This window comes from Macrotis lagotis, chromosome X (genome assembly GCF_037893015.1).
Source record: "Macrotis lagotis isolate mMagLag1 chromosome X, bilby.v1.9.chrom.fasta, whole genome shotgun sequence".
In the NCBI taxonomy this organism is placed as follows: domain Eukaryota; kingdom Metazoa; phylum Chordata; class Mammalia; order Peramelemorphia; family Peramelidae; genus Macrotis; species Macrotis lagotis.
The window spans coordinates 619,025,470-619,048,775 of NC_133666.1; the positions used below are offsets into that span (position 1 = coordinate 619,025,470).

General features: G+C 38.2%; 1 pseudogene; it reads left to right on the plus strand.

Annotated features, from left to right (window-relative positions):
• The first annotated feature begins 803 nt into the window (after nucleotides 1–803).
• LOC141499427 (gasdermin-D-like) lies at nucleotides 804–23,011 on the plus strand (annotated as a pseudogene).
• The last annotated feature ends 295 nt before the right edge of the window (nucleotides 23,012–23,306 follow it).

Genomic DNA, 23,306 nt, shown 5'->3' on the forward strand with positions numbered 1-23,306 from the left:
GATTTATCATAGGAGCTATATAAATGTGAGCTACTCCTCAGCCTTTTGCAGTGCCATGAAAGCTGAAGGAGCAGAGAACACAAAGAATGAGGGAGGGGAGAGTGATGGCTGCAGAATGGTCAAGAACATGAGCGCTGAGAAAGTTATCCGTTAACAAATTAAGTGACTGTTGGACACCTTAAAGAGGGAAATTTCTGTTCGGGAGGAGGTTAGATGCCTGATTGCAAGGGGTTGAGGAGTGGAAGATGAAGTAGAGGCAACAGCTAGACACTTGATTAAAAATGAAGATATAATGAATAATGATAATAATGAAGGTGATAACTAACATTTATATAGTGTAGATCAAACCACATCAGCCCTCCACTCAGGAAACTCCAGTGGTTCTCTCATACTACCAAATACAAGATACTCTGCTTGACATTTAAAATCTATCTGAAGGTAGCCCTCTATCTCTCTTGCTGTCTTCTACTTTGATCCCTGACCTGTTCTCTTTGCTGGCTCAGGACAGTTTCTCTATTCTTCACACCTGGAATATTTTCCCTCTTTATCTCCCCATCTTGGACTCTCAGGTTTCAATACCTGCTAAAATTTCACTTTTTTCAGAAAAATTTTCCCTAATTACTCTTCTTTCTAGCACCTCCATATATACATATATATATGTATACATGTATATATATATATATATATTACATAGTTCTTGCATATTATCTCTCTAATTAGGTTGTTAACTCTTGAAGACCAGTGTCTGTCTTTAGTCTTTTTTTTTTTTGTCTACCTACATGCCTGGCATGCAGTAAGGTTTTTAGACTGACTGAAAGTTGTCTGGCTTCCCTGAAAAGCATTAAACTGACAACTCTGACCCTTCAGGAGAGAAGAGACACAGAGACTAACTAACTTCTAGCCCCTCTCTTCTCTCTTGTCCTTCCTAAGAACCATGGTGTCTGTATTTGAATGTGCTGCCAATAATGTGGCTCAAGAGCTGAGCAAAGATGGGGAGCTGATCCCTGTGGATAGCCTCAGGAGTACCACTTCAGTCCCTACAATCTTGTCCAGAAGAAGACCAAGAGTTCCTGGTTTTGGAGGTCCTGATATGTTTGGCTCAATTTGACTCTCAAGGACATTCTGGATCCAAGCTCCTCAGAACCAGGTAAAATCCCCTGAGAAAGTGATGGGATAGTCAGGGCTGGTGGGTGAGAGGAGTTGGGTAAAGCTACTGAGTTGGATATGAAGGGAAAATGTGTTCAACAGCCTTGGTTAGAATACATAATTTGCTAGGATCGCTGTGTGGGTCCCTGCTGACCTGTCTCAGTGATGTTCAGAACATTCTACACAGTCATCCTAAAGAAAGGATGTGGTGAATTGGGGAGGCACTGCAGAGTTTGAACTGGGTTGGAACCCTGGTTCTTCCACTTCCTAAGCCATCAGAGATGTGACAGAGGATAAGGCATTTACCTTCTCTGAGCCTCTATTTCCTATATGTAAAATGGGGATGATAACATCCCTACTCAGATACTGGTTGTACAGAAAGCATTTTTGTACATTTTAAAGTTCTATAGAAGTGTGAATGATTGTGACTATATACAAATTGTAATCATAAGACTAGAGTCCTAGCTGCCTTTACCTTGCCTCTTGTATGCCCTTGATGCACCACCAGATTTAAACCTCAGTTTACCTAAGGATTGGTCTCTCTCTCCCCAGAACTGATCCAGCAGGGACAATTCCATTACTGATGAAGTAGATGGGCAGGTGTCTGTCAGTGTAGAGATGATCCCATATGTTCAAGGGAAAATTTCAGGACAGCCTTCAAACAGAGCCAACCGGGAGGCCATGCTTCTCACTGTGAACCAAAACATCTGGGACTGCTTAGAAAAGGAAAGGTGAAAGGAATAGAGAACTCTAGTGACTTCTCTTTGAGGTGTGGGGGAAAGTGGGGGAGGAAGTGGGAACAAGGGAATATTATCCCAGCACAACCAGGGAGAACTATAGAGTCTGAGTTTGCCTTGTGTAGAGATTGTGTTTACTTCTTATCAACACCTACAAATGTTCAGTATTGTCTGAAGCATGGATAAGTTTGTATCCCTAACCTCATGAAGCTTACAGTGTAGTGGGAGATGAGAACAATACATTTAAACAATAATTCATAATATTATGTATGTATACAAAGAAGGAACAAAGTGAGATATGATGAAGGTTATTCCCAGCAGGAGGAGATCTGGAAAGGCTAACTGGAGGATGGGGGTTTTTGAGTATAACTGGGTAAGAGAATAAATGGGTAGGAATTTAACAGGTTAAGAGAGTGAGGGAAGGTATTTTGGGAAGAGGAAACAACATGAGTAAAAAAAGGCATGTTTCAGGGCCAGTGGATTCTTTTTCAAATGTATTGGTATCTTCTGTTTTTTAATGCTACCTCAATATCTTAATGTCTTTCCCCAGCTAGCAATCCATTTCTTGTGACAAAGAATACAAAATAAAGTGAGAAAATGGGTCAGCAAAACAACATGATAACTGAGTCTGATTAAGTATGTGATGATTCACATTCATAGTTACCAACCTTGCATGAAAAGGAGGAAGGTTCATTTTCTTACCCTTTATTCATCAAGAACAAATTCTGTCAATATAATTACTCATTATCTTCCCATTTATATCATGTATGTTCATACTCTATTTGTATTTACTTTATTTTGCCTCAGTTCAGAAAAGGATTCCTTTGTTTCTCTGAATTCTTCAGTCTTCATTTCTCATTCATTCAGTTACCATAATCTTTTGGCATCTACTTTGTTTCTACTTCTCAGCTACCATAAAAAGCACTAGCAGGACCTTCTCACTTTAACCTCCTTAGGGCATATATGCCTAGCAATAGCACCTCCAGATCAAGGATATGAACATTTTAGCATGGTTCCAAATTCAGTTTTCCAGAAAAATTCAGCCAGTTTGTGGCTCCATCTCCAGTATTTTAGTTCATCTATCTTTCCATGTCCACAATAACATTACTTATGCCTACTTTTTAAAATCTTTATTAATTTTATTAATGTAGGGTAAACATCAGCATTGTTTTATTTGCCATTTTGAGGGCAGTTTCAAATAGTTCCATTGGAATAAAATGTAATGGGAGTGGAGTGGAGTCATATGCAGTTAGGAAAGGTAGATGAGCATCAGATTGAAGGAAGGTCTTGATTGTCAGACAGAGGAGTTTGAACTATATTTCATAGGCAATGGGAAGACACTGAAAGGAGGAATGACAGGACCAGATCAGTTTATAAGGAAGTTTAGTTTGTCAGCTATATGAAGAACATTTTAAAGGAGGGGGGAGGATGGAAGAAGCAGGACTCAGTTGAGTTAATTCTTGCTAGTGGTGATTAGTGCCTGTAATAGTGTGATAGCCATGGAGGGGATATATGTAAAAAGATGATGGGATCAACAAGGACCTACTAATTGATGAGATGAGTGAGTTAGAAAGAGTGGAGAGCCAACAATAGCTCCAAGGTTATCAGCATAGGAGACTGTATGAATGGTCTTGTTAAGGACAGAAGTAGTAAATCAGAAAAAGATCTGATTTACAGTTGAATGAGCTCAGTTGATGGCTGATTGAGCTTGAGGTGTCAGTGGGACATCTGGGTGGAAATGTCTGTAAGCATCAGAAATCTGGGGAAAGGGCTCTGGATTTAGACTATGAATAAGTAGTTTATATTTGGGTCTCATTTTGTTTATTTAAAGCTAGCAAAGGAGCTGAAAACTCCAAAGCTTCCCTCTCCTGACTGCCTAGTAAAGATTCATTTTTAAAATATTCTCCATTAGGTAGGTAAATGTTTAAAAGGGGAGTGTGCAATTATTTCGTCTGGGACATGCTGAGGCAAAAAAAGTATTCTAAAACGTTAGAGTAGGAAGGGAATTGAGGTGTCATCTAAGTCTTATCCCTTTGTTGTACTGATGAGGAAAATGAGACACGTGGACATAAACAGCTCAAGGTCAAATATCACTAGCTGAGTCTCAGTTTCTTCATTCACAAAATGTTAGTTGTTGTGAGGAAAGCCTTTTAAAGTGCTTAAATGTTAGAGAAATGGTGGCTCCAACTATTGCTGGCTAATGTGAAGTTGGCAGGCACTGGCAGAGACAGCCAACTGAGAGAAGTGGTTAGTGGACAGGAACGGAACCGAATGAGGAGGCAGATGGTCCTCCAAAAACCTTACTCTCTGTGACCATTTCTCTGGGAACAATGATGTTGTTGTACTTCATTCTTAAAGAGGATCATGACCTCAGGGAGGTAATATCATGAAATGCAAATGAATTGGATTTAAGCGATGTGCAAAGTCACCAGTCTAACTTTTTCCTCCACAGCTATGTGGATTTAATAGCCAGATATGAATCAGGATAACTGGGGATAGCCCCAGATGCAATGAAAAACAATCAAGAGCCATCTCTGAGGTCCCATATAAGCAGTGTTCAGTAAATGTGGTGATCATGAAAGGAGATGATGAATCCCACACTGTCTTTGCTTTGAGGTTACAGATTCCTTCAGTAACATATGACACTAATGTATGACAATCTTTGTTCTTACAGCCACATTCCACACCTATGGCATTTCTCCAATCCTAGATTCCCCATTATACGTTTTCTCTTTCATTTACTCTTCTTTGCATCTCTTATTACCATTGATATGTATTCTCTCCCTTGGTCTCTAAAGTCTTTCCAATTTAACTGAATCTACCAGAGTTTTCATGACAGAACAAAGGATTAGGGAAGGATGCTGAAGGAGGTAAATTTTTCATATGCCCATTAATAAACTCATAAAACTTAATTGAGTTATACCTTGTCTTCTTTTTCACTAATCATATGGAAAAATGTTTCAAATCATTAGTAATGAGAGAAATTCATATCAAAACAACTCTAAGACTTTACCTCAGATCCAGTAAAGTAGCAAAGATGACAAAAAACAGGAATAGTCAATATGGACAAGTTTTTGGCAAGACAGGCACAGTGATGAATTTGGATCTTTGAACAAAATACAAACTTTTTGGAAAGCAATTTGAAATTAGGCAAAAAAAAAAAATGACTCCATTGCCCATGCCTTTAAATGCAGAGATTTCACTGATAGGAATATAACCTCATGGAGGTTACTTCCATAAAGAAAGGCTCATACAAAATATTTATAGTAACACTGTGGTAGCAAAGAATTGTAAACAAAGTAGATATTCATTGATAATGGATAAAGCTAAACAAACTATGGCATATAAATGTAATGAGATATTACTATGGTCTAAAAAAAAGATTAACATGGTAAATTCAATAAAGCATGGAAAGATTTCCACAAATTGGTATAAATTGAAGTAAGCAGAGGAAGGAAAACAAAATAAAAAGTAAACTGGTGTTCAGGCATGTCAAGGACAGCTAGGTGATAAAGTGGATAGAGCACTGGCCTTAGAGTCAGAAGGACAGGAGTTGGAATCTGGCCTCTTAACTAGCTGCGTGACCTTGGGTAAGTCACTTAACCCTAATTTCCTTGCACCCAGGCCTATCTGGCTACTGAATCCAGATGACTCTGGAGGATAAAGTGAGGCTGATGACTTAGCACAGCACCCTTCACTCAAATCCAAATTCACGTGCTTGTCATGGCATCACCATCTTGATATAGTGGTCTTCTCTGAAAATGAAGAACAAACATTATTAATTCCACTTAAGGATTTTGGGGGGAAAGAAACTAAAGTGGTTTTGCCATTTGCTTCTCCAGTTCATTTTACAGATGAGGAAACAGAGGCAAACAGGTTCAATGACTTGTCCAGTGATACCCAACTAATAAATGTCTGAGACCAGATTGAATTTAGTCCTTTCTTACTCCAAACCTGGCACTCCACTGCACCACCTCATTGCTCCCAAAATGATAGCAACAGCCCTGTAAATGGAAAGAACAAGTGCAAGATAATTGTAAATTAATGTTGAAAAGGTAGGGAAAAAAACTTGGCTCCAAAGAAGAGATGTGAGGAGCTACCTCCCATAATTCTTTGCAGACATTGAATACCATAGATATATGTGGAAGCATATATTAATATAAAATTTCCTTCAAGAAATTAATTTTGCTAATTGTTTTTCTTTTCCTCTTTTTAAAAAAATCTTTGTTATAACAGAGGATTTTTCTGGGAAGGAGGAGGAGGAAGGATACAGGAGGACATCTAGGTGATATAAAAGTAAAACATATCAATGAAAATCTTTTTTAAAAAAAGGTATTCAATGTGGGAAAGGTACTGGCTCTGCAATCAGAGTTCTAATCTTGTCTTCCTTGACAATTATCCTATGAACTTGGACAAGACATTAAACTCTTCTGGGACTTCTGGGACTGTTTCCTTATCTGTAAAATGAGGAGGTTGACCCAGAGGATCCCTTCTAAGGGTCCCTTAGGTCCCTTCTAAGATTGTGTGATAAAGTGTTAGGAGGAATTTGGGAAGAGAAACTTCCTATTCCACTGAGACAGGGAAGACTTCATCCCTGAGGTTGAGTTCTTAAAAGGAGAGTAGAAACTTCAGCAGATGTAGGTGGGGGATGAGATGGTAGCCCAATTACCTGGAATAACCTGTGCAAAGACAGGAGGCAGGAGTGGGTTCCAAAAGAAATGAGTTTAGGGTGGCTAGGCGGTGTAGTGGATAAAGTACCTGCCCTGGAGTAAGGAGTATCTGGGTTCATATCCGGTCTCAGACACTTAATAATTATCTAGCTGTATGGCCTTGGGCAAGCCACTTAACCCCATTTGCCTTGCAAAAAAAAAAAAAAAACCTAAAAAAACAAAAACAAAAAAAAAGAAAGAAATGAGTTTGGAGCTAGTGCAGATACAATGCAGAGGCCCCAAAAGGAAACAGTGTAAAGTAATACCAGTCACAGGTTAGAGTCAGTTTTGTGAAAGGTATGGGATCTGAGAAGGAATCTAGTCAGGAGTTCTATTTAATTTGGGGTCCTCTTCATAGCATCCCTTGCCTGGTCATAAATGCCTTCAGCAAGAGGGAACTAGCTACTGGGCCCTCATTCCTTTATTGAAAGGCTCTAATTATTAGAAAGCTTTTCTTTATTATGAATTGAAATATATCCCCTAGTGACTTCCTTGAACTTGTCTTATTTCCTTCCTCTAGACTAGGAGGAAACAAGTTTGTTCCATGACAGACTTTTGTATTTTTTATGACAGAATCATCTTATCACCTATAACTCTCTTCTGCAGGTTAAACAACCCCAGTTCTTTTAGCTGTTTCTATCCTGCTTAATTGTTTTTTTCAACTCATCATCATCTTGGTGGCCCTTCTTTGAATGGCTCTTTCTTTCAAGACTATCCTTCCTAAAATGTCTTTGACTTTTAGGAGTCTTTTTTACTCCAATCAGAGCTTTAGGTGATCCAAATATGTGCACAAATCATCTTCTGATCCAAACCACCATTGGCATGGTGAAAACTAAATATACTGTACCTGGAGGTGGTCTTGAGGAAGGTCATGACTGAGAGGGATGAGAGAGAGAGAGAGAGAGAGAGAGAGAGAGAGAGAGAAATATTTCCAGATCCCTTACCTGCTGCATTTCTTCCTCTTCTATAGGAAAGTGAAGACACCAGAGCCTTCTATCACTCAGCAGCTTCAGAAACAGGAGGAGAACCTGTATGCTGTGACAGAAGTTGTGAAGACCCAGAAAAAGACCATCCTGAAGAAGTCCAGAAATTTGGGAGATGCTGGAAAGATCTCTATTCTTGGCATGTCATTTTTCCTGATTAGAACACATATTTTAATTAGATGGTGAAGGAGAGGGGGAGGGTCCAAATGTCCCAGTCCCATCCAGTCTCAACCCTATAACCCCAGAGACTCCCAAGAGGTAGCTAGAGACCTGGACTATTCCTGAAGACTCTACTAGATTCCAGTGAATTTCTTGCCTTGCATTTGGTGCATATCCATTAAAAATAGCAAGTCCTAGTGTGGATAACTCTAATTTAGTGAGTTCTCAGTCATTCTCAGTGGTATAGATAATCATCAAGCAAGCAAATAATGCAAGTTGAGGTTTGGAATATAGTATGGTGTGTCGGGAAGCTGCTGCATCCCTGTCTTCAGGACACCAATTTTGATAAGACTTCCCAGGAGTATTGAATGAAGAAGACCACACACACACACATACACACACACACACATACACATACACACATGCCAAAATACACACACACACACACACACACAGATACATATATATATATATATATATATTTATACACAGATATATATACACATATATACACAGACAAACTCCCCAGATAATTAAAGGGGAGTCAGCCTGGGGTTGAAAAATTGTGGATATGGAAAAATGAATGATGGGAACACCTGTCAATAACTGAGAGTTGATTGTTGTCCCACTCCAGGTTTTTTTCATCTCAAAACCCCTGTGCTGGCCCTCTATTTCTTTTCATTCCCTCTCTCCCCATTGCAAAGAACTGGGGCTGACTCTGAGTGTTCCATCCTGACTTCTGCTCCACCCTCTCTTCCATGATCCAATCTTGAGATTCATGATCTAAGCCTAGCACTTTCTGAACTGAATTAACAGTTAAAGGCCCTGAGTCCAGATTCTAGCTGTGCTACCTTGGGCAAGTCCCTTCATCTCTTAGATTTCCTGAGAATGAGAGGGTTGAATGAGCTGTTGTTTAAGGTGTCTGTGACTCCTTCACCTCTTTCCTTCTCTCCTCAGGGTGAGGGTGAGGGCCGCTTAAACACAGTAAAGACAGTGACTATCCCTGAGGGCAGTAGACTTGCTTTCCAAGTTGCCAAGCTGATTATCCAGGACCACTGGAGTAAGTTGCATCAGAAGGACTGGGGTAAGGAGAATGGAGAAGGTGGGCAAAATTCACCATAAACTAGCTTCCCCCTAACAAAGGAATATGGGTGTGGGGGCATGGTGGTCAGGGGAGGGAGCATGATTGTCATACATCTCCAGATGTTTGGGGAACTTAGCTGTCCAGTTGGCTAGGTAGATGACTTGACCAGAGACCACCCTCAACTATCTCTGCTCCACACCAAGACTCTTAGGTGGGAGGGCTCACTTCTGGGCTCAGTCAGAGGGAGGGCAAAGGAGCCTAATCTTCTCCTCAATGAGTTTTTCAACTACTCAGGAGAGAAAGCACGAGAGGTTTTGAGGGCACTAGAGAATAGGTATCCTCTTTCCATTTCCTTCTTCCCTTTCTAATGATCCTTTTTTTTCTGGACATCATACCAATATGGAAAATAGAAACCATAATACTTATAGTTCAAAGGAAATGTTTTATATGTTTGCTTCTTCCTTAGATACTGATTACAGCAATATAGTCCATGTACTCTTCAAGACTAGCCCAGGCCAAAAATCCATCCCCCAATAACCAGCCAGGGGTTGAGTTTCTCTGCACTGATCTAGGCTGGCCCTTAGACAACAGGCCTAGCACTTTACTCAAAGCCTTTCTAGCTTCCTCTTGTGCTTAGCAAAGGGTCTGACATAGTAGGCAATTGATCAATGTTTATTGATCGATTGATTGATAGACAAACCAGTATAACCAAACATCTGTTCTGCTTTCATCCCTTCAAGATTCTCATTTCCCAATGAGGCCTCCCTTGGTATAACTGCAGGAGCCATGTAAGGAAGACTATTCCAAATAAAACTGTAAAATCATAATTGTTTCCTTTTTTTACAAAAAAAATGGAAACATGGAAAAAATATTCACAGAAACTTATTTCCAGCAGTCACTCTCCCCAGTCTTTTTTCCTGTTCTCAAAGCTTTTGAGGATGTCAGTGTTCATTGACTCACTTTCAGTCAATCAATAAACAATTAAGAACCTACTGTTTTCTAGGTACTTTGCTATATGATGAGGATACAAAAAAGAGCAAAAGCCAGTTCCTACCCTCAAGGAGTTTCACTCTAATGCAGGATAAAATATGCAAATAAATAGATATAAATCAAGCTATATAGGAGAAATGTGAAATAATTAACAGAGCCTTCGAATGCGTTTAGTGTGTTCTAACACTTCAGGTGTAGGTTAGGCTGGATAGTCAGCAAGAAGTCTTCTATCTCTCAAATTTTATGTCTGTGATTTTACTCTCTCTGATCTGCAAGACTTTGAGTTTAAATCTAGTCTAGACACAAGCTGTGACATTATAAGTAAGCTTAGGCAAGTCACTTAATCTCTGTCAACCTCAGTCTCCTCATCTGTAAATTGAGGATAACTGCACCAACTTGACGGAGTTTTAAATGTATTAAATGTGATAATATTTGTAAAATGTTTGCCACAGTGCTGGAATATAGTATAACTTTAATAAATGTTTATTCATTCACCTGCTTTGCTTCCTTCCCTCTTTTCATATTTCCTTGTATTCTTCACATTTCACATTTTTTAATTGCTTAAAAATATTCCATGACATTGGCAAGTCTCAATCTATTCCATCATATCACAATCTTCCTTAAGGCAATGGAAAGACAATACTTAAGAGTAGATAAGAAGTGTCTTGTAAAAGAAAGAAAATCTTATCTCGAGGTATTCAAGGAAAGGCTAAATGATCACTGGTCAAGGAGACCTTAGATTTATGCTCCAGCACACTTTGAACTAGATGTACTCTGAAATCCCTTTCAAGTGTGACATTTTGCTTTAATTCTGTTGTTGGTCATGCACTTTGTTTTCATTTTTTTTAATGGAGCAGTTCTATTTTTGTATAGACTGGCCTTATCTTTCCAATGTTAATTACAATCTTCCTCCATCTAAGTCTTAATCTGATGTGTCATCAGTGGGTTCTAAGTGAAATCTCTGGAGAAGTTCTGGGTATGGGCCCCAGGTATGTCTGTCACTTATGAACCAATCAAATTAAATTTGGAGACTCCTCCTCGAAGCAGGTTGACCACCTACATTGTGGTCCATGATTGTAGAGGCAATGCCTACCCCAATAAAATTATGAGTTCTTAAAGCACCAAAGTAACATTAGCCTTAAGATAAAGTCCTTGGTCTCAGCTTCCTGAGCAGAAAAATGCTTGATGTGGTTGAACTAGTTAATCTCTAGATTTCTCTTCCAATACTAATGATCCTGGCAGTGAAATCACTAAGTACAAGAAAATGACTGGTTTTGCAGCATTTATGAAATTGAGCCAGGCAATTTTTTTTAAAAAAGGCTACATTGATTTATAGGCTCTCTAGTAATGGAAGCCTGAACTTTTTCTCCCATAATTACAATTGCACTGGATTTTTATCATTTTTCATCAATGTTTTTCTTTATCTAGTGGTTCTTCAAATTCCAGACAAGAACCAGAAAACCTTCCTACCCAAAGGTGAGTGACTAACTTGGTTGTCTTCCTAGCCTCCAGACCCAATGAGCCATTGACAACCCATACATGAATCCATTATCCTGGCACTGTCCAGTTTCACAAGGAGTATCTTAGTTTCTCATAATTAAGAAAGAATCCCTCTCTGATTTTGATTAATCCTAGGGTTCTAGTTAGGTGAGTCACAGAGAGGACACCAAGGTGAACTAGGGAATGTTCCTCTATGCAAGATGAAAGAAAGGGAAGATAGGAAAGAACAAGAACCAACAAGGAAATAGAGTGGCTAAAGAGCTAGCCTCTAAATCTGGAAGAACATGAAAGTCTTAGAGGAATATTGAATCCTACTTGTTTGGTAGAGTCTTCTCTGGTACCTTTCCTCCATTTGCCTAAAAATGATGTCAGTGATAACTTATCTGTTTTATATTACTTATATTTATCTAATAGAATGTAAAACAATTGAATCATTCTATCTCTTAAGGGGTGAGATACCTCCTGTTACAGATGAAGAAGCTCTATTCTTGACTAATGGTCAGCAGAAATCTTGGTTCAAATCCTTATGGCCATATTGTTGAGGGGCCCAGGTTCCCTATCTGTAAAATGGGAGCCATAGCATTTATAGCCTTGATCTCTCAGGGTCCCTTTGAGAATCAAGTGAGATAATCAGGACAAGTGCTTTACAAATTTGGAAACCCTAGCTAAATAGGAAACAGCTGATCTTGTTAGTCTGACGATGACCTAACATCGCCTGCTAGACTGGACAATAAGAACCATAGGAATGGAAAGACAACTTGCATCAGGTACCCAAGAGTGATAAATCTAATTCTTTGATTTGAATTTGGGCAATTTATTCTGTACTGTGATTCCTAATGAATCCTGGGGATGGATGACCTCTGATAAGTGAAACAAATATTTTCTCTTTTCAAGAACAGAATATAAAGAATATAACCGATCAGGTGTGTGGCTCTTTTCCCATATGATTTTATCTCCTCCACCTCTCCCCACTGAAACTCAGATGAAAGATATATTGGATAGTTCATGGTTTCCAAGTCTTCCACAACACCTCACCCCTCAGTCAAAGAGGCAACACATCCAGAATTGGAGGGGGAACAGGACAGATGAAAAGACTGAAGACCATTTTCCAGGGGATGCCAGTCCAAGTAAGAGCTGTATAGAAGTTTCATAAAAAAGATTTCATCCAGGAAATGTTGGATTGGAAAAGGCCCAGGATGCACTATGTACTGAGAGCAACTACAGATGGGTTGTAGTGAAACTAAGGGAAATGTTGGAAGTACAGGATACCAAGAAAATATGAGGCAGTTCTTGAACTCCCCATTGGCATGAATATTCCTAACTGGCCACTAGATGGTGTAGGAGACAGACCTCTGGACATGAAATCAGAAGATCTAAATTCAATTTGGTCTAAGATACTAGCTGAGTTACCCTGGATAAATCAGTTAACTTCTGTCTGCTTCAGTTTTTCCATCTGTAAAATAGAGATGATAATGGCACCTGCCTCTCAGGGTGGTTATGAGGGTCTAATGAGATAATATTTGTTAGTTATTTAAATGCCAGTTATTATTATGATTAATCAGAGTAATATAGCAACAGATGAAATGAAGTAACAAAGAAACTTGATGCCTTTATCCAAATCATTGATAAAGACACTAAACAGCATGTCCTTTCTTTGGAAAGTTCTGGAGACTCTTCAACCATGACTCCCTTTTCCATAGAAGAGAAGCCATGACCTAACTTACCTGTGACTAAGTTTGAGAATCAGGTGTCTGGCTTGCTGCCCTTCCTTACTATGATAGAGGAAGGTCTCTGTGACCTGCCTGGGTACCCATGGGCTGGTCAGAGAATACAGATATCTACCTGGTGAAAAGGAGAAGACAGCAACCCAATCCAGCAGCAAGGACCAGAAATGAAGGGCATGAGAGTTGGGGTTTGATGCCGACCTTAGATGGTTTGATGCCGACCTTAGATGTTTTGTTCCTTCTAGGTATATGCAAGAGAATGACAGTCATAGTCAGCTACTTCAAGCAACTGCAGAATGAGATGAAGAGCAAAAAAATCATCCTGATGACCATGCTGAACAGGAAGTTAAAGCAGTTTTTGCTTCAGGCTCTTCTGGGACTCCTCCAGAGTGAGACTTAGAAGATACAGTGAGAGAGTGTGGAAGTCAGAGCAACAGAGAATCACAGGATGGGGGGTTGGGGGCCTGAGATAGGAGAAGACAGAAGGAAGAGTGGGTGAGGACAGCACTGGATTTTGAGTTAGAGCCTCATATCAGGCTGGACTTTTTAACCACTTGTGCTATCTTGGGGAAGTCAGCATACCTGTCTGGGCCTCCGGTTTCCCATCTTTAAAATGAGAAGACTGGCTTAGATGAATGCTAATGTCCCTTCCAATTCTAGATCTTATGATCCTGTAAATTGAGGAATTCCCTGAGAAGCACAGGGGTTGGAGGGAGGAGGATGGTCTAAGGATTGTTGTTTAGGCAAATAGCTAAGATGCAGAGACCAAGGGAGCAGGAGCATTAGTAGTAATTATTACTGAGTTGTTTTACACAATTGCTCAGTGAACTGAATCAAGATCCAAATAATCAAATATGTAAAAGTTTGTAATTATGTGGGGGTAAAGAACTGAATCCTCTCTGAGTAACTTGTGCCAACAGAAACCCCCTGGAATCTAATCACCAAGTAGAGTTTTATTTTTAAGTGCTGATATTATTTTTATTCTTAATATTTACATTTGGTTATTAAAATGTACAGGGCAACTAGGCTGTGCCCATATTACAGTTAGGGAGATTCATCTTCCTGACTTTAAATCTAGTCTTAGACACTTAACTATATGACCATGGATATGTCTCTTAATCCTGTTTACCTCAGATTCCTCATCTGTAAAATGAACTGGTGAAGAAAATGGCAAGTCACTCCAGTATCTTTGCCAAGAAAATCCCAGTTGTCACAGAGTCAGATATGACTTAAATGACTGAACTATAGTGAAAATGCTCAGTTGACACGCAAAAAGAAAAAAGAAATTTTCTGTATTACATATTTACCAATTACCTACTACATAATTTACATACATAAAAATATTTTCAGGAAGATAATGTTCTCCATTTCTGAAAAAAATACAAATTTAAAAAGAGAGAAACATGATAAAGAAATTATTGCCATTTTATTCTTCCCAACCCTCTAATACAACACATAAACCATGGTTTTCATAATCATCTACACTGAAAGAATTCCACAAAAGATCATATTGATGAACCATATATATTTCTAATAAGTTTCTAATATGTCCCTCTGGGACACAGTCTGCCTTGTCCTGTCTTCTCAGAGGTTTCTTGTTCTGGTCTAGTGAAATTAGGGCCTCAAAAATTCTGCAACTGTTGCTGAACTATTATGATGCTCTCTGAACCTAGCTAGACTTGTCCTTGAGAAAAAGGCATCAGTTGGTCACCAAGTCTGTACACCAACTTCTTTCCCTAAGAGAGGACATTTCTTCTGCACTACCATAACCTCAGTACCCATGTTCAATTTATCACTTAGCAAAAGGTCTTGAATCACAGAATTTCAAAGTTAGAAGGAGTATTAGAAGTTATTTAGTTCAAAATATTAATTTTATTAAAGTACTTGGGTCTTTCTGAATCCTTTTATTCCCAGGAATTATTACTACTCCTTTCCTCGTTCTTCCTACCATTCTTGTTTCTTGTTTTTTCAGAGTTTGGTCTTTGGATAGTTGAATTATCAATATATGAGCACTTTAATGTAGTTCTTTGTCTTAAGTTTACTTACTCAAATTATTTAACTGAGCAAACATTTCTTGAGTAACTGTTGTGTACAGATACTGTACTCAGTGGGAGAAGAGATACAAAAATTAAATACAAATGAATTGCTAACTAATAATTAAATAGAATTAAATAATGGAAGCTCACCATGGAGCTTATCATCTCATGATGTGTTGATACTGTGACTGAAAAATCTTGAATAGGTTAAGAAAACGGATCCACAATAAGAACCATAGATGGATTCTCTCTCTTGACACAGACTGCAAAATCATCATTCCCTGTGAGATAATTTCATGAAGTTAGGGCCCCCAAAATTCTGCAACTGTTGCTGAACTATTATTATGCTCTCTGAACCTAGCTAGATTTGTTCTTGAGGAAAAGGCATCAGTTGGTCACCAGGTCTTTACACCAAGTAGAGACTACTAGATCTGATTTTCTGCTATCCAAGCCTCTGAAGCCTTCCTCTTTAACCCAACCAGGTAGCATAGTTAACAGAAAGATGCTCTTGGAGATAGGAACACCTGAGTTCAGATCTTGCCTCAAACACTTCTGCACAAACTTGGGCAAGTCATTTATCCTTTGTCAGCCTCAGTTTCCTTGTCTGTAAAATGTAGATATCAATAATAGCATAAGATTATTTTGAGGAACAAAAGGCACTTTGCAAAAGTTTTAAGTACTGTCATTATTTGTTTTTAGGTTTGTTTTTTTTTTTGCAAGGCAAACAGGGTTAAGTGGCTTGCCCAAGGCCACACAGCTAGGTAATTATTAAATGTCTGAGACCGGATTTGAACCCAGGTACTCCTGACTCCAAGGCCGGTGCTTTATCCACTACGCCACCTACCTAGCCACCCCTATCATTATTTTTATAATGATACCTCAGAGGACATCAGGGGAGAACACATGAACAATACTACATAAATATCCATGGATCCAAACATCATATTTGATTCCTTATTTTTAATACTTTCCTTTTATTTTCAATGCTTTTTCTTTAAAAATATCACAGGCATTTGTGATAAGAGTAGATATGTGCCTTCTTCTAGGAGATGATGAAGAATCTGTAGCTTTGTGTCATTTGGCCTTTGTTTTTAAATTAGATGCATTCGAATTTTTGGATGGGGGGGCTGGAGATAGACTCAATATTCCCTTATTTACAAAACACTCTTCTGATCTAGCTGTTTTATCATTCTTAGGAAGCCGTTGAGAACCTTTGGGTATTTATTCAGTGGATAAAATCTCTAAATTCTCGAATTTTGAAAGTCAATTCAACAGTAATGAAACTTGTCCATGCTTGGTCTATTAATTTCATTCGTTTCATTGTGTTCAGTGACACAAAAAGTGTTATGTCAAAATGAATCCATTTGTTCTTTCCAAAATCTATACTTTTGAAGATCTTCGAAACAGTGTCCTAAAGCAACTGCTTGACTCGTTTTTTTTTCTGATGAAATGCTTTCCCTTTTGGTTGAGGTATCTTGATTTCCACCTTATATTTCTAGTCATGATTCACTCTTCCATGCACAGGGCCTAGAAATTCATTACTTCCATTTGATAGAATGATGTAGTGAAGAATCCTGAACAAGTAATCCAGGGACTTAGGGTGAAGCCCTAGTTTTTTCACTAGATCATTGTGTGCCATCTTTTCTTCTCTGGGTCTCAGTTTCCTCCTTTAGTCTTCATCTATTTTTTTCCTTGTGAATTTTAATGATTTATTTAAAGATTTTATTTATTTAAAGATTTTCTGAAAACATGAAAAATCTGGTACTTGTTGAGAAATTTTGACATTCTTTTGACTTTTTTATAACTCCCACACAGGATACATATGCATGGAAACCCCCAAAGACACAGAGCCTGACATAACCCATAGAAAACAGACAATTCACATTTTTTCATAGAAGAAACTTTTATTAAAAAATAAAGAAAATAATTTCTTGCATAACTCCCTTACTTGCCCAACTTGTACTCATATTTGAGAGTTGTTTGGGTCTCCATAGGGTGGGTACTGCCTCAGATTCTAGGTTCACCTTATGAGACTGAACTAGCTCAAAAGCACCCACTGGTGTTCTTCCAACTTTTAATCAGTCAGTAGACTCAATTATTTTATAACAGACATATTTGCTCAAATGGCATAGAAAGAACAGTAGAATCAAAACATTCCCCAACCAAACCTGGGGTGCAATCTCTCACAAATGCACTGTGTCCATGACAAGAGAGGGCTCAGACTTAGACCACAATGGTAGTAGAATACACAGAACTTCTAGTACTTTATGGCCTGGAAGACTTTTTTCACTTCATAGCATAGTCACATAGTTCCCCTTGACTGTAACATCCGGGTTCAGTGGATTCATCTACTACTTCCCATACCTGAATATCTTCTTCACTGCCAAGGGCCATCCTCCTTGAAGATGCTTCCTTCCTCGGAAGGAATACATCCTTATTTGTCTGAACTGTTCTAGTAGCTCCTAGTCAATGCTCTATAATTTAGATAAAAGATCACCTGCAGAGATCTCCAACATTGGTAGCACCTTCTAAAAATCATACAAAAATAAACTACTTGAAACCTCAAAGACATAGTTTATTCCCGACCTGAATCAATCAGAGATTTATTTGCACATTAAAGGGACCAGAATATAAATAGATATTTTTTACAGTCAGTTTAATATCTTATTGATGTAAGATCTCATTAATGTAAGTGATTTTCTGGATCCTCCCCAGGCAAGAGTGTTGTTTGGTGGCAGGGCGAGTCTGGTTATTGGCCCAAAGAGTTGGTTTGGCCAGGAAGATGTCACTTTCATTACTCAGCTTTCTCCTTCTCTCTCTTCCACAGCTTGAACAGAGACTGTACACTGGGGTACTCCCCCAAAAGATGGAGGGCTTGAAAGGCAATATCCTAAGTAACCTGCAAGACCAGCAGAATGGACAACTTGTGTCAAAAGTAGCAGGGGCATTCCTCTATCTCCTGGGAGCTCGGAATGGTAAAGGGGGGGGGAGTAAATCCCAGGTCACACACACTCAGAAAGCAATATTTTGTTAGATCCTTAGTAAGAGGCCCTTGGGATTCTAGATAAAGTTTTTCTGCTAAAAAACAAACAAAAAAAATCTTTCAGATCTCTCCTGCATTTTTATCCTCACAGTATCCTTAGAAGGTAATAACAGGTAATTGCCTCCCTCTTTCATTAATGAAGAAACAAAGACCCCAAAGGGGAAGTGACTTGCCCAAAGCCATCTAGACATTGCACCAACATAGCCCATTTCTGTGATTCCCAGACAACTCTCTGTCCTTCATATGGTACTGATTCTTCTACAAAAGTCCACCATCAATAAGAAGAAAGTTTCTCTCTCCTTAAATCTTTCCTTTCTGTACTTTACAGGGTCAGGACCAAATCCTGATTTGGGATGACGTACAATGCAACCCAACAGTTTTCTGTCCTTTCTCATTGATCCTACATGGTTCCTCATCAGCTTCCATGGATTTATGAAGACAAATATCAGATATATATATATATATATATATATATATATATATATATATACACACACATATATATAATATCTACTCCTAGACTCTCCCTTGAACTCTTATCTCCCATCACCAGCTTCCTATTGAACATCCTGAATATCGCATGAATATCTCAAAGAAACTATGTCAAAATCTCAATTCTTATCAAAAACTCACTTTTTAAAAAAATTACTTCATTTTATTTCCCCCATTTACAAGCAAAAACAAGTTTCAGCATTCATTCTTAAAATCTTGAGTTCCAAATTCTCTCCCTTCCTCACACCCGAATCCCCCTGATTGAGAAAGCAAGTTATAGGATAGAAGCTAGAACTGTGTGGTCTTGCAAAGCATTACCAAAATCGTCATCTTATAAAAGTAAACATAATCCCCCCACCAAGTAAACCTCAAGAAAAATATAGTAACAAAAAAGTATGCTTCAATCTATATTCAGACACCATCATTTCTGTCTTTGGAATGTATAGTATTCTTTATTAAAATCCTTCAGATTATCCTACAACATTGCTGTTACTGTGTATATGATATATTTCCCATTGCATCTACTCATGTTAGTTTTTTACTGAGACATCCTGTTCATTTCTTATAACAGCATTTTCTCATAATCACATACCACAATTTATTTACCTATTCCCCAACCAATGGGCATCCCCTCAATCTGCAGTGCTCCACCCCTCGAAAAAGTTGCTACAAATTTCCCTATAGATATAGATCATTTTCCTTTCTGTTTTTCATCTTTTCTGAAGTATAGACCTAGCAGGAGCACTGCTAGGTCAAGGGGAAGGCACAATTTCTCATCCCTTTGGGCATAATTCCAAACCACTCTCTAAAATTGTTGAATCACCCTACAATTCCTCCAACAATGCATTAATGTCTTATTTCCCTACATCCCCTGAAACATTTGTCATTTTCTCTTTCTGTCCTATTAGTCAATACAATAGGTATAAAGTAGTACCTCAGAATTGTTCCAGCCTGAATTTTTCCTATCAAGAGTGAGTTAGAATATTTTAACTATTAACTATTCATATCCTTTGCTCATTTATCAGTTGGGGAATGGCTCTGATTTTTATAAATTTGATTCAGTTCTCTATGTTTGAGAAATGAGGTCTTTATCAGAGAAACTTGTTTCAATATTTTTTCCCACAGTTACTATTGCTTAGTATATTTCCTTCCTTCCTATTCTACCCACTCCTATTTATTGTATTCTCTCTCTCTCTCTCTCTCTCTGTCCCTCCTCAAGTGTTTTGCATCAGACTACCCCTTCCCACAAACTTCCCTCCCTTCTATCACCTCCCCCCTTTCTCCTACCCTTTACCCTTCCTATTCCCTCTAGAATAAGATATATTTTTAATACCCAATTGAGTGTGTATGTTATTCCCTCTCTGAGCCAATTTTCATGAGAGTAATCTTCTCTTCCTCCCCCTCACCTCACCCTCTTCTACTTAACTGCAAAAACTTTTTCTTGCCTCCTTTAGGTGAAAAAAATTATCACTTATTTTCCCTTTCTCACAGTACATTCCTCTCTCACCCATTAACTCCATCTTTTTAAGATACTAACCTTTCAAATTCAACTCCCACCTGTGTCTCATCTTTATGTACTCCTTCTATGAAAAAGTTCATATTGAGTTATCAGCATCATCTTCCCATGCAGGAATATAAGCATTTCAACATTATTATGTTGCTTATGATTTGCTTTTCCTGTTTACCAGTTTATACTTCACTTGAGTCTCATATCTGAAGATCAAATTTTCTGTTCAGCTCTGGTCATTTCATTAGGAAAGTCCCCAATCTCATTAAATGTCCATCTTTTCCCCTGAAAGAATATGTTGTTTTCTGGGTAATTGATTCTTGGATGTAACCCAAGTTCTTTTGCCTTCTGGAATATCATATACCAAGCCCTATAGTCCCTTAATGGAGAAGCTACTAAATCTTGTGTTATCCTGACTGTGACTCCATGAAATTTGAATTGTTTCTTTTGGATTGCTTGCAATATTTTCTCTTTGACCTGGGAGTATTGAAATTTGGCTGTAATATTCTGGCAGTTTTCATTTTGGAATCTCTTTCAGAATGTGATTGGTGGATTCTTTCCATTTCTATCTTATCCTCTGCTTTGAGAATATTGGCTCAGTTTCCCTTGATAATTTCTTGAAAAATGACATCTAGGATCTTTTCAGAGAGTCCAATAATTTTTAAATTATCTCTCCTGGATCTGTTTTTCAAGTCAGTTGCTTTTTTCAATGAGATATTTCACATTTTCTTCTAATTTTTCATTTTTTTTGTTTTTGTTTTATTGTTTCTTGATTTCCCACAAGGTCATTAGTTTCCCCTTGCTCCATTCTACATTTTAAGGAATTATTTTCTTTAGTGGAGCTTTTGCATTTCCTTTAACATCTGGCCAATTCTGCCTTTCAAAGCATTCCTCCTCTCATTGGCTTTTTTGGACCTCTTTTTCCATTTTGCCCAGTCTTGTTTTTAAGATGTCATTTTCTTCAGAATTTTTTTTGTAATTCCTTCATCAAGTTGGTAACTTGGTTTTCATGATTTTCCTTCATCACTCTGATTTGGACATCAGGAACTCATGATAACCCAAACACAGAATTCAGTGTCTTTCTCTCCATATCTATTCCTTTTCCTAACTTTGATGTCTTTTTTTTCAGGGATGCCACTCTTCTTCTAGAATCAGGTACAAAAAACTAAAAATCATCATCCACTCTCCCTTCACCCTTATCTCCATACTCTAATCCATTGTCAAATTCTTTTAATTCTCCCTCTCTACTATCCATCCCCTTCTCACTACTCCCAAAAACCATCACCCTTCATAACTCCCAAATCACTATTACAGCATTCTCTTTATGGATTTTCCTACATCAAATCTCTCTCCTAATAAATGCCAAAATAATTTTCCTAAAATGCAGATCTAACTATTTCATTCCCTTGCCAAATAAGTTCCAGTGACTCAACTCTCTTGGCATCAATATCATCATCATCATCATCATCATCATCATCATCATCATCATCATTTAGGATTTATAAAGCATTTACTATGTGATAGGCCCTCTACAAATATTAATTCTCACAACTGGAGGTAGGTGCTGTTGCCACCCCTGTTTTGTAATTGAAGAAACTAAGGCAAAAAAGCAATTAAATTTTCCAAGAACACATTATTAGAAAGTTATTGAAGTTATATTTGAACTCAGCTCTTCCCAACTCCAAACTTAGTGTTCTATGCACTACACCCCCTGAATGCCCTTTAAACTCCTCCTTTAAATATTTTAAAGCCCTCTGACACCTGCCTTCAATTAACCTTTCCTACCTAATTATACATTATTATTCTCATTCTCATACCCTACATTTTTGTTTCTCTTTCTCTATGGCATCTCTTCTCCATTTTTCCAAGCTTTGCAAAGTCTAGAAAACATCTACCTCCTCAAATCCTTTTCGTAGAATTCCTTGCCTTCTTCCAAGCTGTGATCAAGTGCCACCTCCTACATGAAGTTTTCCCTGATTCCTCACAACTATTTGTCAACATTCAAATGATTTTGTATTTATCTTCTATGTCCTCTAGACATGTATGTATTCTCAAGTAGCTAAAGTTATATGAACTAATTACTCAACCTAAACTACTTGACAGCAGAGACTATTCATTTTTGTCTATCTCTAGCACCTAGAAGAGTCTAGCCCTTAGAATGGTGTTTAACAAAGAATTGCCTGATTGACTGATTGATTGATTGATTGATTTTCCCTAGCCCTGAGTAACATCCAACATCAGCTCCTAATCCAGTTGCTAGAGAAAAAGAACAAGATCTTCCTGATCTAAGAGATAAAAATGGTAAGAAAAGCTGCATACTTCCCAAAAGTGAGTGGTCAGCTGAAACTTCCTAAAAACCTTGGAATGGGTGAACTAGACAATAAAAAAAAGAAATGGGGGAAAGGGAGCAATATAGAAAGGATAGTTTCAGTTCTAATAGATGAGCTGTGCCTTTCTCTGCCCTGCTGCCCAGAATTCAGTGGGATGAGAACAAACTCAAGAGAATTTCTTGTCAGTTATGCAACTACCTCAAGGTAGAGGTAACTTTAACTCAGAGTTATCTCAGGACCTGCTTTGTCAGGGACTTTCTCAGAACACTTAGTGTCCTGTACTCTTCCCCAGGGACTCTGGATTCAGTCTGATCCTATTTCCCATAGGTGATAGAAATTCTGGAGAAGAACTTCAATCAGACTGAGAAGAAGACTTGCTTTCTTCCTTCAGAGCTGCTGTCCTTTGTCCTGGGCCAGGATGAGGAGTCCACTCTCACACATGGCCTGTTGGAAGATTGTGAACTTGTTTTTAGGAGATGAACCCCAATATATCTGGAACCCCAGTGCTCTGCAATCACTTTGTGCACTGTATGGGAGTCTGGTGATGCTACAGGCTCTTAGTGAACCCTGATGGCCTACCTCTCATTTTCTCTACCTACTTGATAGTTACTCCATCATGTCAGGCCTAGGCCCAGTGTACTCTTAGAAATTTGACTCACTTCTTCATATGTTTTAGGAAATGGGGCCTTTATCAGATATATTGTTGTAAAAGTTGTTTTCCGGAGTTCTACTTCCTTCTAATCTTGGTTGAATTGTCTTTGCTTGTACAAAACTTTTTAATTTAATGTAATCAAAATTATTCATTTTTAATTTTGTAATGTTCTTTATTTCTTTTTGGATCATAAATTCTCCACTTCCCTATACGT